The sequence below is a fragment of the Pelophylax lessonae genome, assembly GCF_965119305.1.
Source record: "Pelophylax lessonae genome assembly, chromosome: 11".
NCBI lineage: Eukaryota > Metazoa > Chordata > Amphibia > Anura > Ranidae > Pelophylax > Pelophylax lessonae.
The window spans coordinates 32,147,417-32,166,848 of record NC_138778.1 but is presented as its reverse complement, the minus strand read 5'-3'; the positions used below and the strand labels follow the sequence as shown (position 1 = coordinate 32,166,848).

The 19,432-nt window shown below is 47.3% G+C and overlaps 1 protein-coding gene across 2 annotated transcripts in view; it reads right to left on the bottom strand.

The window, feature by feature from the left end:
* The window catches only part of MMD (monocyte to macrophage differentiation associated), a 113,326-nt gene that overhangs the window by 41,884 nt on the left and 52,010 nt on the right, over positions 1-19,432 (bottom strand). The gene's annotated exons all lie outside the window — the stretch shown is intronic.

Here is a 19,432-nt window from a genome sequence, read left to right as displayed (position 1 = left end):
GACTAAAATCCAATACTGTACACCTTGTAAGTATGAGAATAGCGGTTCTGTAAAGGACGATGGATTAGTAATATAGGGGTATTTTTAGTTAACCACTTAAGCCCCGGAGGATTTGGCTGCTAAAGGACCAGGGGTTTTTTTGCGATTTTTTACTGCGTGACTTTAACGGACAATTGCGCGGTCGTGCGACGCTGTACCTAAACGAATTTGACGTCCTTTTTTTCCCACAAACAGAGCTTTCTTTTGGTGGTATTTGATCACCTGTGCGATTTTTTGATCACGCGCTATAAACAAAAAAAGAGCGTAAATTTTGCAAAAATAACAATATTTTTCACATTTTTTTATATGAAATTCCCCAAAAAAAAAGTAAAAATCAAAATTTTTTAACATTTTTCGGCCAATTTGTTTTATGCTACCTATGTTTGGTAAAAAAAAAATCGCAAAAAGCGTATTTTGATTGGTTTGCGCAAAAGTTATCGCGTTTACTAACAAAGAGAAAGATTTTTGTCATTTTTGGTGTTTTTTTTTTTAACGCGTAATGGCGGCGATCTGCGATTTTTTTTTCGGTACTGCGACATTGCGGCGGACAGATCGGACCCTTGACTGACATTTTTGACACTTTTGGGGTTACCAGTGACATTACTGCAGTAATCAGTGCTATACATATGCACTGTTACTGCAAAAATGACACTGGCAGGGAAGGGGTTAACTTTATTGGGAAGGGAGGGGTTAAGTGTGTCCTAGGGGCGTGCTTTCTACTGTGTAGGGACATTCCTATTGGTGTAAAAGCAAAGATCAACCGTTCTACATAGTAGAACGGTCAGATCTTTACTTTTACACAGGGAGAACTGACAGGCAGCTTGTTTACACAAGCTGCTCTGTCTTTCTCCCTTCACAGGAGCGATCGCAGTGTGACCGGCGGACATCGAGTCCGCCGGTCACACGCACTGACTTGCCTGTGAACGAGCCGCGGCGGGCGCGCGCCTCGGCGGGCGCGCGCCCGCCCGCGATAGGCTCGCAAGTCAGTGACAGGCGAGTGACGTACCGATACGTCACTCTGCCTGGCCGGGGCTGACCGCCGCAGTATATAGTCGTGCGGCGGTCGGCAACCGGTTAAAAAAGGTATTTGAAGTGTTACCTTCAATAGCTCAGTTGGTAGAGCGGAGGACTGTAGGACTAAAAAAGGTATTTGAGGCCGGAACTCCGCTTTAAGCTTTGTAAAGCTTTGATGGAGGTGGTCCATATTTAAACCAAAACATCCATCATTAGAATTGTATGGGTTTACAGTCCACACGGGTTTACTCTCATGGCCCTGGCACACTGCGCTATGACTGAAGATGATTGATGTCTGATGAATCGCAGTCCTTTATTACTCGACAATTATACAATCTGGGGAATTGGAACATCCAAATATCGACATGTATAAGTCTACCCAGACGTGTGACACCATCCTAATGACGGGAGAACATTCACAAAATGAATGAAATGATGCAGGAAACTCTGGTTTAATTATTTACTCTACTTAGCTCCACAGAAGGAGCCTTTTAGCAATAACACCAAGGATTTCAAATGCTCTTAGCAATTGCTAATGTTCTCTCTCTCTCTGTGGTGTGACCACACTTTAGAGCTGTTTCGCAATGCTGAAGCCAAAAGGAAAAGCAGTAAACAAAAAAATAAAATCATCTTTCACTAAACACTTGGAACATTTAACAGTTCATTGCCTTTTCTTTCCCAGTTAAAGTGGCCCTGTTATGGAAAAGAACCTTTTTTTTTTTTTAAAAGGTATAAAAAACGAGAGTAGTGCAGAAATATTGACTTGTTCCATAGCAACTGTTCTTTTGGGATCACAACGTGGCCCGTCATGTGACCAAATACTTAGAAATTTAGCCATGTGATCTCTGCTGAACAGAATCCTATAAAGCAGTGGTTGTTAACTTTTGAGCTAAAGGGGCCTCAAATTCCATCACCAACGGAACATACATAATGGTCAATATATGTAATGCTTGAGAGGACTGTTAGAAACTGCGGACCCATTAGGGGAAATGAGGGCCAGAGAGGGTGGACCTGCTACATTTGTGGCTGGGGATATGATAAAGAAGACAATGCGAAACTGGGAACATGTTAAACGAAGCTGGTAGAGATGAATACTATTACTCTAATCCATGGGTGTCCAACCTTTTGGCTTCTCTGGGCCACATTGAGTGTAGAGAAATTTTCTTGGGACGCATATAAAATATATACTATAGTTAAGGTACATAAGTAATAAAATGCCGCCGCGCCCCCCGCACTAATTTAACACAACTAGCGGATGATCAAATGAAATGGAATCAGTATACAGAGGTTTACTTCTTCTGAGAGATATTAAAGGAACACTCTAACCACCATGACTACTTCAGTGATATGAAGTGGTTATGGTGGTAGGAGTCAGAAACACTGCACATGCTCATCCCCCCCCCTCGCCTCAGAGGCAGCCTCTGCCTACTGTTAGTTGGAAGCCGCTGTGGCCATGCCCCCGACCCGACTTTCTTCCTCCCCAGCAAAAAATAAAACTGTGAGGGGTCAGTGGGCCGCAATGCCTGGGGTTCTGGGCCGCATGCGTTGGACATGCCTGCTCTAATCAATGTTCCCACTACAGACTGCGGATGTCTAAAGGCCACATATCATATACCAAGGGCTGAATGAGGCCCTTGGGCCGCAGGTTGGGCACCAGTGCGATAGACTACCCCTACCCTCTCTGACAGAGAATAAATTGCCAAATCCCTAGGTATTTGGTCATGTGAACTCCCATTATGCTATGGTGAGATCATCATAACTAGTTTTAGCCCAGCTCCAGCCAAATCTCTTAATTTCATTATATATTTGTTTATTTCCCACTGTCCACGTCCCTGCAGGGGGGATTTTCCCTCGCGTTCTGACTGGACAGAAACAAATGGAAAATCTTTTCACAGGGGTGCATAGGAAAAAACATTTTTTAGCAGCGTTGGTAACTTGAAAATGTTTATATTGCCTTCCTTTTTCCATTTCTTGTCAGGAAATGAAGGAAAATCTCCCCAATGGGGTCAGAGAGAGAAATAAAACCTGACATATTTTTAATTTTTCCCTATTCTATCAAAGAAAAAAAAAACATTTGGCTGGAGTTATAAAGATCTTAGAGTGGAAGTAACCAATGAGCCCATTTCGGAACACTATACCCTTTGATGTCTCTATCACAGGCCAGAATCATGTGAAAAGGTGCTGCAGTCTTACTCCTCAATGTTTTAAATGCCTGCTGAGTCTGGCTGCATATGCCACCTGTGTAATGCATATGTGAGGCAGCAAAGAAAGTGGGCTTTAACGCATATGAGTCTATGGGCGGCAGAGCTCTCTGTGCTGAAAGCTCACTCTAAACACAGTGACCAAGCTGTCAAAGATCAGGAGGCAAAAGAGCTGGCTCTTAATCATGGGATCACTGTACCAGCAAATGAAAGTGGAAAAAGTGCAACGTTTTGGAGCCACGCAAAACCCTTTTGTCAGGCATGTGGTGGTGTCACATGCCTGACAACGGGTCCTGTGCGACTCGGAAATGTTGCACTTTGTCTGCTGTGATGTGACCATCCTTCAATAAAACTTTTAGACGGTACTCGATGATCCGTGGTGTACTGACAAATATGTACACGGACCTGTAATGGCTCCAGTCTCTAGCTGGCTGTTGCTGCAGCACCGGCTACTCCTGAGCTTTATCCAGAAACGTATGCAATGGAAATAACAGAATTTTTGTAAAATCTTACTGTAAAATTCCTTTCTCTGGGTCCTCCGACAGTCGCCGCCCCTCATATAGTCTTCACCAATGGGTATTGACTTCCGCTCCGCAGGAGTAGCTAGGCATAAGACTTGTTAAAAACAAAAGCTTTTAGCATAGACACACCTATGGGGGCTGTCCCACTGGTCAATACCCCCCCCTGCAGTAAGCCATCCCAACTCAGTTTGGTAGCATAGCAGTAAGTGTACAAGAAAAAACCCCAAAAGAGGGGCGGGGGCGGCGACTGTTCGAGGACCCAGAGAAAGGAATTTTACGGTAAGATTTTACAAAAATTCAGTTTTCTCTTACGTCCTCCAACAGTCGCCGCCCCTCATATAGTCTTCACCAATGGGATGTCCCAAAGCAGTGTAGACATGAGGGGTGGGAGACGCAACCGTAGAAAAGGCAACGCAGTACCCACATCAGAGAAAGGAACCTTACTGTCACGGAACCATGAACCAGACGTACAACAACGGATAAGTGAAAATAAGACAGCTTTATTGAAAAACAAGCTATAAAGCAAAAGTCCAAACGGATGGCGAAACCGATGCAGAGTCTTTGCGAAGCCAGGGGTCAGGAACCAGCAGGGTAGTCAGACGAAGCCAGGATCAGGAACCAACAGGGTAGTCAGACGAAGCCAGGATCAGGAACCAACAGGGTAGTCAGACGAAGCCAGGATCAGGAACCAACAGGGTAGTCAGACGAAGCCAGGAACAGGAACCAGAAGTAGCAGCAGTCTTAGTAGCATGTGAACACAGGAGGACCAAGCAGGGAACTGAAGCCACAGACCTCCTATATATATGAGCTAGGCATCCAGCTCCTCCCAGTGGGAAGGAGGAGCCGCAGGGTGGGAGGCTACAAGAAACCCAGAAACCAAGATGGCCGCCAGCACATGTCAAACGAAGGAGAACAGCAAGAAGGTAAGACCATGACAGTACCTCCCCCTCAAGGGCCCCTCCTCCGCGGAGTAAAGAACGGTTTCTGAGGGAAGCGTGCGTGGAAGGCTCGGAGCAAGGCAGGAGCATGGACATCTGCGGAGGGAACCCAGGAACGCTCCTCTGGACCATAACCACGCCAATGAACCAAGAACTGCACCCGACCGCGGACCAGGCGTGAGTCCAGGATATTGCTCACCTCATACTCCTCACGATTGCCCACTCGGACCGGACGAGGTCGAGGAACCGAGGAAGTGAAACGATTACACACCAGAGGCTTCAACAGGGAGACATGAAACACGTTGGAGATCCGCATGCCAGGAGGAAGCGCAAGGGCATAGGCTACCGGGTTTACCCTGCGAAGCACTCGGAAGGGACCAACAAAGCGAGGCGCCAGCTTGGGAGTGGGCACTCGAAGGTTGAGGTTGCGGGTGGACAACCATACACGGTCTCCGGCCTGGTAGGAAGGAGCAGGCGCTCGTCTGTGATCAGCCTGGAGTCTCTGGCGCTGCGCAGAGACCTCAAGGGACTTCTGGATCTGTACCCAAGAAGCACGTAGGACGGAAAGGTGATCCTCCACAGCCGGAATATCCTGGGGAGAGAATACCTCCGGTAACACGGCAGGTTGGAACCCATAGTTGGCCATGAAGGGAGACGTCCCAGAGGAAGAGTTCACCGCCGTGTTCCTGGCAAACTCAGCCCAAGGCAGGAGGTCAACCCAATTGTCTTGGTGATCGGAGACATAGCAACGAAGGAATTGCTCCAAGGCCTGATTGGATCGTTCTGCGGCCCCATTGGACTGAGGGTGGTAGGCCGAAGAGAAGGAGAGATGAATCCCCAACTGGGAGCAAAAGGCGCGCCAGAACCTGGACACAAACTGACTCCCCCGATCCGACACAATCTCCTTGGGCAAACCGTGCAACCGGAAGACCTCCCTGGCAAAAATCGTGGCCAACTCCTGTGCAGAGGGTAACTTCTTGAGAGGAACACAGTGACACATTTTGGAAAACCGATCCACAATCATGAGAATGACCGTATGGCCTCGGGATGCAGGGAGGTCCACAATGAAATCCATCCCCAGGTGTGACCATGGGCACTCCCCGGTGGCTAAGGGTTGCAGAAGGCCCAACGGAAGGTGCCGAGGGGACTTACTCTGGGCACAATCGGAGCATGCCGCTACATATGCGGCGATGTCGGAACGTAGGGAAGGCCACCAGAACAGACGTGAAACAGCCCAGGACAGCTGATTCTTTCCAGGATGCCCCGCGGTCTTGGAGTTATGGTAGGTTCGCAACAACCGAGTGCGCAACTCCTCAGGCACAAAACATCTGCCGTTGGGTCTCCCAGAGGGAGTACCAGATTGAGCCGCCAAAATCTGCTCACCCAGGGGAGAGGTCAGGCTGGTGCGAATGGCAGCCAGGATCTGATTCGGAGGTATGACCGAAGTCGGAATCGACTCCTCCCTGGACAGGTCGGAGTACTGCCGTGATAAGGCATCAGCCCTGATGTTCTTGGAACCGGGTAGGTAGGAGACCACGTAATTAAAACGTGACAAGAACAGAGCCCATCTGGCCTGACGTGGTGTCAATCTCTTGGCCTCAGAGAGGTAGGTCAGATTCTTGTGGTCCGTCAGGATGAGGACCGGAACCACCGAACCCTCGAGCAAGTGCCTCCATTCTTTAAGAGCCTGCACGATGGCCAATAACTCCCTGTCACCAATCTGGTAGTTGCACTCCGCGGAAGACAGTTTCCGGGAGTAAAACCCACAAGGAAGCAGAGGACCCTCTGGTGTTCTACGCTGAGACAGAAGGGCGCCTACTCCCGTCTCAGACGCGTCCACCTCGAGGACAAAGGGCAACCCAGGGTTGGGATGCGACAGAATCGGAGCCGACACAAAGGCGGACTTTAGAGCCTCAAAAGCTCGGATGGCCTCGGGCGGCCAGACCTGGGAATTACTGCCCTTCCTGGTCAGATCCGTGAGAGGCTTGGCTAGCATGGAAAAGTCCCTGATGAACTTCCGATAATAATTGGCGAAGCCCAAAAAGCGCTGCAGGGAGCGAAGACCACTGGGCTGGGGCCACTGTAAGACAGCCGAAACCTTCTCAGGATCCATGGAGAACCCCTCAGCGGAAATGATGTAACCTAAGAAGGTTACCTGGGATCGGTGAAATTCGCATTTCTCAAGCTTACCGAACAGCTTGTTCTCTCGTAACCGTTGCAACACTCGTTTGACATCCAGAATGTGGGTCTCCATGGACTCAGAATATACCAAGATGTCATCCAGGTAGACCACCACACACTGCTGCAACAGGTCACGGAAAACATCGTTGATGAATTCCTGAAAGACTGCGGGCGCATTGCACAGCCCAAAGGGCATAACCAAGGATTCATAATGACCGGTCCTGGTGTTAAACGCGGTCTTCCACTCATCGCCCGCCTTGATCCTTACGAGGTTATATGCCGCCCTCAGGTCGAGTTTGGTAAAGACCGTGGCCCCTTTAAGGCGATCGAACAGCTCGGAAATCAAGGGTATCGGGTAAGCGTTCTTGATCGTGATGCGATTGAGACCCCTGTAATCGATGCAAGGCCTCAATTCACCGCCCTTCTTTTTCACAAAGAAAAATCCAGCCCCTGCCGGGGACGAGGATTTGCGAATGTGTCCACGTGATAGCGCCTCCCTCACGTACTCCTCCATGGCCTCATTCTCCGCTACCGACAGTGGATAGACTTTGCCACGAGGAGGAACGGTACCAGATTGTAACTCGATGGCACAATCGTATGGGCGGTGCGGAGGTAGGGCAACCGCGCGCACCTTATCGAATACATCCCGGTACTCCTCGTATTCAGGGGGCAACAGAGAGTCCGAGGAAGTACACAGCAACTTGACAGGCCCATGGATGCAACTAGTCCCACACTGCGGTGACCACGAGAGGATCTCGGCCGATCTCCAATCGAAAATCGGATTATGCTTCTGGAGCCAGGGGTACCCCAAGACCACCGAGTAGTGTGGAGACGAAATAACCTGGAAGCAGACCGACTCTCTGTGGACGGCACCAATGGCTAACCCCACTGGAAGGGTCTCATGAGTCACGTGTGGCGGCAGAAGGGGTCTGCCGTCTATCGCCTCAAGAGCCAGAGGAGAACCTCGAGCCTGCAGAGGAATGGAATTGGCGGCAGCGAACACACTATCAATGAACAAACCACCAGCACCAGAGTCCACCAACGCCTGGGTCGTCACCGAGCCCCCGACCCAGGAAAGGACAACAGTGATCAGTGGTTTGTCAACACGGGAAACCGGGGACGAGGAGACTCCACCCAAGATCTGCCCCCGACAGGATCTCAGGTGCGAGCGTTTCCCTGGACGGTTCGGACATGCCAACCGAAAATGCCCACGAGACCACAGTACATGCATCGGCCCTCGCGTCTCCGGAGTACCCTCTCCCCCTCGGACAGGCGAGCAAACCCCAGCTGCATGGGTTCACCCCCAGACAAGTCATCCCCAGGAGGCGTGGGAGGAGAGGGAGGCATGGGTGGGACAACAAAGGTAGGCGCCAATCTGTTAGGAGGCCTCCGCAGACTCTCCTTAAAGGAAGGTCTCTCCCTAAGTCTGGTGTCAATCAAAATCAGGAAAGAAATAAGAGACTCGAGCTCCACTGGTAGGTCCTTAGCTGCAACCTCATCCTTCAAGGCATCCGAGAGACCATGAGAGAAAGCAGCGACCAGAGCCTCATTATTCCAGGCCACCTCTGCTGCCAGGGTACGAAACTCAATGGCGTATTCAGCTACGGATCGTGAACCCTGTCTGATGGACATAAGGAGCTTCGCAGCAGAGGCAGCACGAGCCGGCACATCGAATACCTTCCGAAGAGAAGCAACAAAACCGGAAAACTCGGCAACCACCGGATTGTTGTTCTCCCATAAAGGGCTGGCCCAGGCCAAGGCCTTGTCCGAGAGCAGCGAGATTAAGAAGCCCACCTTTGATCTCTCAGTAGGAAAGGCATGTGGCAGCAACTCAAAATAAATGCCCACCTGGTTAAGGAAACCTCGGCACTGAGTTGGCTCTCCCCCAAAGCGCTGTGGAAGGGGGGCAGAACCGGACATACCCCGAAACACCGCGGGCGCAACAACAGGTGTCGGGGTAGACTCTGGCGCAACAACCGGAGCGGCAGTAGGAGCGGACCCAGGAGCGACAACCGACCCATCGGCAACGGGAGCGAAATGAACCGTGCGTTCAAGCAGGGTTTGCAACGCCACGGCGAACTGACCCAACAGGTGATCCTGCTGATCAAGTCTGGCAACCAGCGTGGGTAGTGAGGATGGCCCTGTACCGTCAGAATTCGTGGCCTGTGGTACCGTGCGTTCAAGCAGGGTTTGCAACGCCACGGCGAACCGACCCAACAGGTGATCCTGCTGATCAAGTCTGGCAACCAGCGTGGGTAGCGAGGATGGCCCTGTACCGTCAGAATTCATGGCTTGGTCCTAATGTCACGGAACCATGAACCAGACGTACAACAACGGATAAGTGAAAATAAGACAGCTTTATTGAAAAACAAGCTATAAAGCAAAAGTCCAAACGGATGGCGAAACCGATGCAGAGTCTTTGCGAAGCCAGGGGTCAGGAACCAGCAGGGTAGTCAGACGAAGCCAGGATCAGGAACCAACAGGGTAGTCAGACGAAGCCAGGATCAGGAACCAACAGGGTAGTCAGACGAAGCCAGGAACAGGAACCAGAAGTAGCAGCAGTCTTAGTAGCATGTGAACACAGGAGGACCAAGCAGGGAACTGAAGCCACAGACCTCCTATATATATATATATAAGCTAGGCATCCAGCTCCTCCCAGTGGGAAGGAGGAGCCGCAGGGTGGGAGGCTACAAGAAACCCAGAAACCAAGATGGCCGCCAGCACATGTCAAACGAAGGAGAACAGCAAGAAGGTAAGACCATGACACTTACACACACAGTAAGAGAACCTTCTGGGCAACAGAAAAAAAGGCTCAACGGGAGCAACACCCAGGAAAGCAAATAACCAAGGGGATAAACACCCCAACAGCCAGAGACCCACAAAAAAACAAGGGTCCCCTATGGCACTGCCACACTGAGAACTTTTCGGCCAAAGGAGGCATCAGCTGACGCCAGAACATCAACCTTATAGAATTTTGAAAAAGTGTACACCGACGACCAAGTCGCAGCCTTGCACACCTGGGCCACCGAGGCCTGATGCCGGTAGGCCAGGACGTACTCATCGATCTGGTAGAGTGCGCCTTAACAGGGAAGGGTGGAACCCGTTCCTTCAAAGCATAGGCCTGGACAATCGTCCGTCTGATACATTTGGCAATGGTCGCCGCAGACGCAGCCAGGCCCTTCCGAGGTCCCTCAGGAAGGACAAAGAGGGAATCTGATTTCCGAAAGGATTCAGTGGATGACAGGTAAACCCTGATCGCCCTGACAACATCCAAGGAATGCAACGCAACCTCCTTAGGATGCTTAGGCTTCGCACAGAGCGAAAGCAACACAATGTCCTCATTAAGGTGAAAGTCAGACACCACCTTAGGGAGAAATGACGAATTAGGTCGCAAGACCACCTTATCTTTATGAACCACCAGGTAAGGAGAGCGGCAAGACAACGCCGCCAAATCCGACACCCTGCGAGCCGAAGTGATCGTCACTAGAAAGGCAACCTTCTTAGACAGCAGAGGCAACGATATCTCCCGGATGTTTTCAAAGGGAGGACGCTGTAACACGGACAGAACCAAGTTCAAGTCCCGGGGAGGGGCCAAATGTCACACACCTTGAATGAAGGTGCGAATTTAGGAATGAGATGCCACAGGGCGTTGAAAAAGAACAGCCAGTGCAGATACCTGGCCCTTAATCGTGGCCAGCGCCAGGCGCTGGTCCAAACCAGTCTGGAGGAAAGCCAACACTCTCGTCACCGAGTATGAGCGAGGAGAAAACCCCCTGGACTCGCACCAAGCAAAATAAGCTTTCCAGGTACGGTAATAAATCTTACCAGACGAGGCTTTTCTAGCCTCGATTAAAGTAGGAATGACCTCTGGGGAGAGAACCCTGTTTCTCAGGACCTGGCTTTCAACAGCCATGCCGCTAAAGCAAGCGACTGTAAAGCAGGATGGAAGATCGGTCCCTGAGACAATAGATCTTCCCGCATCGGCAGCCGCCAAGGAGGCCCGACCGCTAAGTGAACGATGTCCGAGTATCAGGGCCGGCATGGCCAGTCTGGTGCCACTAGAATCACCAAGTTCGGTTCCGAGGCCAACCTGCGAAGGAACCTGGATAACAACTGAATCGGAGGAAAGGCATACATCAGACGATACTGATGCCAAGGGGCCACCAGCGCATCCAAGGCGTCCACCAGAGGATCGCGCGTTCTTGCCACAAACCTTTCCACCTTGTGGTTTAGCCGAGACGCGAACAGATTCACGTCTGGGGATCCATCCGAAGGTCCGACTAAAACTAAAGCTGACAAAATAAACAGCTAATAAAGCAAAGAAAAAACTGGCATTCTTGCAAAGAAAAATCATAAGAAAAGATTAGAAGGCTGAGACTGTAGCCCCAGCACAGGGAAGCCTATCTACTCCTAACGCTAGGCAGAGACAAACTGAGTTAGGATGGCTTACTGCAGGGGGGGTATTGACCAGTGGGACAGCCCCCATGGGTGTGTCTATGCTGAAAGCTTTTGTTTCTAACAAGTCTTATGCCTAGCTACTCCTGCGGAGCGGAAGTCAATACCCATTGGTGAACACTATATGAGGGGCGGCGACTGTCGGAGGACGTAAGAGAAATTGGTATTCGCCAATCACTGTGGTCATATCATTGGCCAGTCCTGTCTGCCCCTTGGCGTAAAGTTCCTCCTAAAAGGGACTCTACCTCTGATGAAGAGGGGTTACCCCTTGAAACACGTCAATCATATTGGACCTGGATGGCTTCTGCCCATGTTAGGGAACAAGTGCAACAATTTTGGCATCTGGGACTAAGAAATTAATATATTGATGCACTTGTAAACGCAGTTGCTTACGAGTAAAATAATTGCTTTTATGAAACAATAAATGATGATTAAAACAGTAATGCGCCACATTGCTGTGCCCTCTTTCTGTTGTTTTTCAGCCCTTTCACACTGAGGGACCGATCAGGTCCGCCCGTCCATTTTTCAGGCAGACCCGATTAAACCATCTATAGCTCTATATGGAGCGGCGGATGTCAGCGGACACCAGCCAGGTTTCCGATTTGATCCTGTCCGCTAAAACAGACGGATGGGGATCCGTTCCCCATCCGTCTGGTGGATCGGATTGGATGACAGTCAAATGGAAACAAACAGGCAGTCTGTTTCAGTCCGGTAGCACCAAAGAGAACAGCGGGCTGTGTCCCTGTCCGCTCTGCCTAAGCGGAGCAGACACAGACCTGTCATCCGCCTGCTCAGTGGGGATCAGCGTAGAGATCCCCCGCGGAGCAGGCGGATCTGCTTGACAGTGTCCACCCCCTCTTAAAGGAGCCTAAAAGGGGCTGGTTGGGAAGGGGTTGAAATTACATTAATAAAAAGAATCAGGGATCATGCATGCAACCAATTAGGGCGGCACACCACTGGTTGGCATATTTCTGCCGTGGGTATGACCAAGTGTTTCTGATCAGCCACGGACAGGAAGCCTGTACAAATCATCGACAGACTAAAATTGTCTGCATGTATATTGGCACATGGAGCAAATACCCATTGCTAGGGATAGATGTGCGCCCCTCGAAGCAAACCGTGTTGCACTCAGTGGCGCAAATTTGTTCTTAAAGCGGAACTCCACCCAAAGGGGGAAGTTTCACTTTAAGGACTCGTTCCCCGCTCCTCTTGCACAATTGTCACTTTTGAAGAGCAGGGGGGGGCAGGTACCTGATTTTGACAGAATGGAGGTTCTTCTTTCTCTCTCCCCCCTGCAGTCTTCTGGGACACTGAAGACTGCATCCACCAATACAGGATGCTCCGCGCGACCCGCATATGCCCAGTGGGTGCCCGGCTGCAAAGTCGCAAGCTGTCACAGTCGGGTGCTCATATGGCGCATTTCACTTGCATGGAACCGAACGATTCGGCTCGCTTTTACGCTTTTCCACTGCATCGTACCGCATGGTACGGTGTTGGATCGGTTCGGCACGGTGGCGCTTTTCCACTACATGGAACTGAACGGTACGGCTCACTTAAACAGTACCACCTCAGTTGTGGTTCCAAGAGGGCCGTACCGGTACCATATCCCAGAATCCTTTGCATGCAGCCTTGACTATTTGTCACTACTAGCCACTGATTGGTCAGAGAATCGTTGTTATCCCACCCACTTACTTTAGTGGAAAAGCAAACAGTACCAAACCGTACCGAACCGTTCCAACACCGTACTATGCGGTACCATGCAGTGGAAAACCAAACAGAGCCAAGCAGGGCCGAGTGGAGCTGAGCCGGTACTTGCAGTGGAAAAGTGCCAAAAGTGAAGGTGCTGGCGCCGCCAAAGAAGGACGGTGGAAGAAGACGGCTGGGGTGAGCTCACCGCTGGACCGTGGGACAGGTGTGTGGCTGTTTTTTTAAAAGTCAGCAGCTACACTTTTTGTAGCTGCTGAATTTTATTCTTTATAAAGGGTGCCTGGAGTTCCTCTTTAACCAAACGTGATCACTAATGTGTGGGCAGCTGCAGACAGCGTCAGCCTGTCATTGATGTGCAAGCTTCCTTTCTGCAGCTGATTGAAACACCTGGCCATACCTGCCACAGAAATATGCTGATCTAGGTGGTGTATGGTCCAAACTAGTGATCGACCGATATCGTTTTTTTTCTTTTGCCGATACCGATATTTTGGTCATTGCATATCGGTATCGGCCGATCTTTTCGTACATTAAAAAAAAAAAAAATGTACTCTTATTTTTATTTGGCAGGTACTCTTATGGAAGGATCTTGGGGTCTAAAAAGACCCCAAACCCTTCCTCTGCACTTAAAAGCATTCAAAACGCCAAGTGTGGCTGTTTTGAATGCTGTAATTTTTTTTTTATTTGGCGCAGAGTACCCGGAAGTTATGTTATGACATCACTTCCGGGTTTTTACATGGAGACCCGATCAGAGCCAAATGCGGCTTTGATCAGGTCTTCTCTTCGGGGGCAGTGCAGGCTGGTTGCCTGGGTCTCCCGCTGGGACGGGAGACCCGGGCGAGCCACAGAAGGCAGCGGGAGGGGGAGGGGGGAGTCCCCTCCCGCTCCTTGTAATGACAGCCAAACGGCTTCTCAGTCGCATCGGTTGTCATTACAAGACAGCCGATCGTCGGCTATGGACGCCGGTCCCGGGTTGATGCCTCTAGCTGCAGGCATCACTCCGGTACAAGCACTTTCCCTAAATATCGGCAATATCGGTAACCTCCGGGGCCGATTCCGATATATCAGGGAAAGTGCATATCGGCCCCCTGATATATCGGCTTTGCCAATAATCGGTCGATCCCTAGTCCAAACCTCCACCTGTATGCCCCTAACGCTTTTTGGCTAGTTGCGGTGTTTCTTAGATTTTATTGGCCGGTTACTGTTTGGTCTCAGTTGCTGCCTAGCTTTACACAAAAATGCATTGCATTTGCTAAAGAACATGTTAACCTTTAACACACAAAGTACTTGGGAAAGTTTCTAGTCAAAAAGGTCGATCTCACAACGTTTTTTTTTTTTACTTTTCTACTTCTGGTATGGCGCAGAGCCAAGAGTCTCCCCACAGCTAAGTGCAAGTAAAACTTTATGAGAAACTTACGAGAAAGCACAAAACAAATACATTCTACTACCGTTTGCAAGCCTGCAATTTAAAAAAAATGGGGCTACCAGTTGCAGTGTTTGCATATTATGGGTATTTCTGATATACAGGCACTATAGCACATATGCACATATTTTGTTTCATACATTACCCCCTTTTTTTTTGCCCTTCACAAGCAGATATACTACGATGTTATAATGTGTATACAGCTGTTTTGCTAGGAAACTATTCATTAAATCAGAAAAGCTTCCCCTGTGTGCCTCTCTGATATAGTTGTACTTTGTTGTAGGGGTCTCAATCCTGCGCTCAGCCCGGCCCATCTGCCAGAATCCTTTCAAATAATTTTAAACCTAAGGTCACACTGCTACGATCCGGCACATCGCATGTGATTCGCACCGGACTCACACCGCATTCCTGTGCAAATCACATGCGATGTCTGTGCAGTGCGATTTATTTTGTATGGCTCTAAGTAAAACATGCTTGTTATATTCACTGGGGAACATAAGGAGTTAATCCAGCGTATTGTGGAAAAACGTCTGTTTGATCCTGTCTTCTTTAATTCTCCCCTTGTTCCACTGTCCCCAATATGTCTGCTGATAGTACAGAGGGGCATGCTGTACACGCTCAGTTTGGTGTGTATTGCTTTTGTTTTCTTGGGAGGGTGCATGTGATCAGCACAGAGCCAATCAGCACTGTCCAGAAGGAGGGCCAGGGGTCCTACAGCCTCATAGGACAATCAGGGGAGAATTGTCCTGATTTACCATTTACCAGACACTGACAGAAGTCACAAGACTGCTATATACTGCTGATGAGAAAAGGTATTTAGCAGTATAATATATTATATATATATATATATATATATATATATATATATATATATATATATATATATATATATATATATATAATTTTTTTTTTAATCTGAAAAAAAAATGTATTATTTAAAACCCTTAATCTAACAATACAGTACAATACAGCAGTGTTAATTTCGTCGACTAAAACGTTTTCGTCGACTAAATTAACCCAATTTTAGTCGCCTAAAATACGACTAAAACTAAAACAATTCAGATGACTAAACTACAACTAAAACTAAAATGGCATTTTAGTCAAAAGACTATAACTAAAACTAAATCGAAATTTGCTGCCAAAATTAACACTGGTGCATGCTCAAAGCTTAATACTATAAATAATAACATATTCGATTTTTCACTCCAGGACTCCAGCAGTAGTATATAATGAGTTTGGAAATTGTAGAAAAATGCTTAAATAATGCATTACAAATTACAATTGAACTACACCCATTCGATTATAGATGACTAAAATGTAGGACGTTTTAGTGGACTAAAATGTAGGACGTTTTAGTGGACTAAATTGTAGGACGTTTTAGTCGACTAAAATGTAGGACGTTTTAGTCGACTAAAATGTAGGACGTTTTAGTCGACTAAAATGTAGGACGTTTTAGTCGACTAAAATGTAGGACGTTTTAGTCGACTAAAATGTAGGACGTTTTAGTCGACTAAAATGTAGGACGTTTTAGTCGACTAAAATGTAGGACGTTTTAGTCGACTAAAATGTAGGACGTTTTAGTCGACTAAAATGTAGGACGTTTTAGTCGACTAAAATGTAGGACGTTTTAGTCGACTAAAATGTAGGACGTTTTAGTCGACTAAAATGTAGGACGTTTTAGTCGACTAAAATGTAGGACGTTTTAGTCGACTAAAATGTAGGACGTTTTAGTCGACTAAAATGTAGGACGTTTTAGTCGACTAAAATGTAGGACGTTTTAGTCGACTAAAATTTACAGGAGTTTTAGTTGACTAAATACGACTAAAACTAAAAACACTTGCAGAAGACTAAAATGGGACTAAAACTAAAATGCCATTTTAGTCCTAAGACTAAGACTAAAACTAAATTGAAATTTGCTGCCAAAATTAACACTGCAATACAGTGGCACCCCCTTTTTTTTTTTTTTGGTTACATTTGTCGGCATAGAAGTCATACAAATATTGGTATCTATATATGTTCAGACCATTACATATCTATCAGAAATTATACTATTGTAATTCAACCCAACCAATACGCAACTGGTAAAGACATATCTTCATTTTCTATGGTTTATTCGGTCATACCAACACTCCTTGAAGTACCAATTCCCGTGGACTAAGTCCAGGTGTAGCCAACCATGGGCCCCACAGCTTTTCAAATTTACCCTGACAGCCACGTCTTGTGTAGATGTGACCTTCTAAAAGTAGTGCTTTTCCCATATTTGACACCAATGATTTATGTGTGGGGGGGGGGATCAGCGAATTTCCACATTACTAGAATTAACTTCCGGGCATGGAAAAGGGCCCTTCCGACCGTTGTCCTGGGGTACTCCTCCTAAATAGCACCTTCTAGGATGTTTAGTAGACAACATTTTGGGTCTATTGGGATTTTTTACTTTAACCGGTTGCTGACCGCCGCACGACTATATACGGCGGTGGTCAGCCCCAGCCAGGCAAAGTGACGTATACATACACGTCACTAGCCTGTCACTTCCTTGTGAGCCAATAGCGGGTGAGCGCGCGCCCGCGGAGGTGCGCGCCCGCCCTGGCTCGTTTCCTGGGAAGTCAGTGCGTGTGCCCGGCGGACCCGATGTCCGTAGGTCACTTGGCGATCATCGGTGGAGAGGGAGAAAGGCAGGCGGCTAATGTAAACAAGCCGCCTGTCATTCTCCCCTGTGTAGGAATGGTGATCATACGGTTCTACTATGTAGGACCGTTGATCACTGTTCCTACACTAGTAGCCATGTCCAATCACAGTAAAAAGCACGCCCCTAGGGACACACTTAACCCCTCCTTCCCCAATAAAGTTAACCCCTTCCCTGCCAGTGTCATTTTGCAGTAACAGTGCATATGTATAGCACTGATTACTGCAGTAATGTCACTGGTAACCCCAAAAGTGTCAAAAATGTCAGTCAAGGGTCCGATCTGTCCTCCGCCATACCGCAAAAAAAAAAAAATCGCAGATCGCCGACATTACGCGTTAAAAAAAAAAAAAACACCAAAAATGACAAAAATCTTTCCCTTAGTTAGTAAAACGCAATAACTTTTGCGTAAACCAATCAAAATATGATTTTTGCGATTTTTTTTTTTACCAAACATATGTAGCAGAAAACAAATTGGCCAAAAATGTTAAAAAATTTTGATTTTGACATTTTTTTGGGGGGGAATTTCATATAAAAAAAATTTGAAAAATATTGTTATTTTTGCAAAATTTACGCTTTTTTTGTTTATAGCGCAAAAAGTAAAAAATCGCACAGGTGATCAAATAGCACCAAAAGAAAGCTCTGTTTGTGGGAAAAAACGTCAAATTCGTTTAGGTACAGCGTCGCACGACCGCGCAATTGTCAGTTAAAGTCACGCAGTAAAAAAAAAAAAAACGCAAAAAACCGACTGGTCAGGAAGGGGGTGAAATCTTCTGGGGCTTAAGTGGTTAAATACCATGTTTAGTGTACTTATGATTTGGCTCCAGTACAGGTGGAGTTTGGGACACCTCCATAGCAGATGGATCAAGTCCCCATGGTCTCTTTTGCACCTAGAACAGCGTGGCTCCGTACCATATCCCATTTTGCTCAGCTTCAGGGGAGTATAGTGAGCACGTAAAAGAATATACAGCTGTGACAACTTCTGTGTTGCATTTAAAGAGCAAGTACCCACCACCTGATATGCTTCTTCCCATTGCTCAGCTGATATTGGCCCAAAATCATTCTCCCACCTCGAAGTCGCTTTACTAGGATGGCCTTTATGAAATTGCGATAGTAACATATTGTAACATTGAGATATAAAACCTAGCAGTTTATATTTACTAAAATAATTGCATTTCCATGTTCTGTGTACTGTGAGAGACCATATATAGTGAATGCAGGCTCCTGGATTTTAACACTTTAATCACCCCTGCCAGTTAAATGGTTGGTCTCATTGATGTAAACATTTTGCTATTGGATTTTCGCGATCTGTGAGGCCGGCGTAGCGATCACTCCCTGGGAAGACAGAAGGGCGGTCTGCCGTTGTAAACACGGCAGACCGTGGTTCTGTCAGTTATCATCACAGGGCTCCTGTGTTCACCCTATTTAGGAAAACAGGTCCCTCTGTTGATCCAATAAGCCCACCCCCCTCAAAGTTAGAAAACACCCCCTAGGCTCACACTTAACCTTTTGATTGCCCCTGGGTTAACCCCTTCCCTGCCAGTGTCATTATTACAGTAACAGTGCATATTACTGTAGTAATGTCACTGGTCCCCCCAAAAGTGTCAAAAATGTCAGTTAGGGGTCCGATCTGTCCACTGCAATATCGCAGTCCCGCAAAAAAAAAAAAAAAAAAAAAAAAAAAAAAAAAAAAAAAAATCGCAGATCGCCGCCATTACTAGTTAAAAAAAAAGACAAAATCTTTCCCCTGGTTTTTAGACGCGATAACTTTTGCGCAAACCAATCAAAATACGCTTATTGGGATTTTCTTTTAACAAAATATGTAGCAGAATACAAATTGGCCTAAAATGATGAAAAAATTTGATTTTTTTTTTGGAAACGTTATATAGCAGAAAGTAAAAAATTATTTTTTTTTTTTTTTCAGAACTGTCATTTTTTTTTTTTTTTAGTTTATAGCGCAAAAAAAAAAAAAAACGCATGGGTGATCAAATACCACCAAAAGAAAGCTGCATTTGTGGGTAAAAAAAGGACATCAATTTTATTTGGGTACAGCGTCGCACGACCACGCAATTGTTAAAAGTAACGCAGTGCCAAATTGCAAAAAAAAAATGGCCTGGTCATTAAGGGGGTAAAACCTTCCAGTCCTTAAGTGGTTCAAGTTAAGCTGCTTTTTTGGGGTTTAATATTGCTTTATGGCAACTGAAGTGCTCTCAATGGCCTGGAGAGTTGCAGTAGGGCAGTTTTTTTTATTTTATTTATTTTTTAAGGTAAACTAA